The sequence below is a fragment of the Penaeus monodon genome, chromosome 28 (assembly GCF_015228065.2).
Source record: "Penaeus monodon isolate SGIC_2016 chromosome 28, NSTDA_Pmon_1, whole genome shotgun sequence".
Lineage (NCBI taxonomy): Eukaryota > Metazoa > Arthropoda > Malacostraca > Decapoda > Penaeidae > Penaeus > Penaeus monodon.
Genome location: NC_051413.1, coordinates 39,171,497 through 39,171,769, shown reverse-complemented (window position 1 = coordinate 39,171,769; position 273 = coordinate 39,171,497).

Genomic DNA, 273 nt, shown 5'->3' with positions numbered 1-273 from the left:
ATCAATATATCTTCATCAGAAGTTTGACCTATATAATCATATCGTAAAACGTGCTTGCAGGAACAAACGCTGACTGCTCGGGGTATTCGTTTTCTTGAATTTTGATGAGATTTTGTCTACGGTTTCTGTTCTGGCCGATTTCCGTGTTGTGTAAAACGTCATCCTGGATTATATATGAAACTGGAATGAGTCTATTGTGTCAATCGTGCTGAAAGTTCGTGAATTGCATTGCATTTCGTTAATGCCTCAGCGAATTGATAGAAATTATCAAAT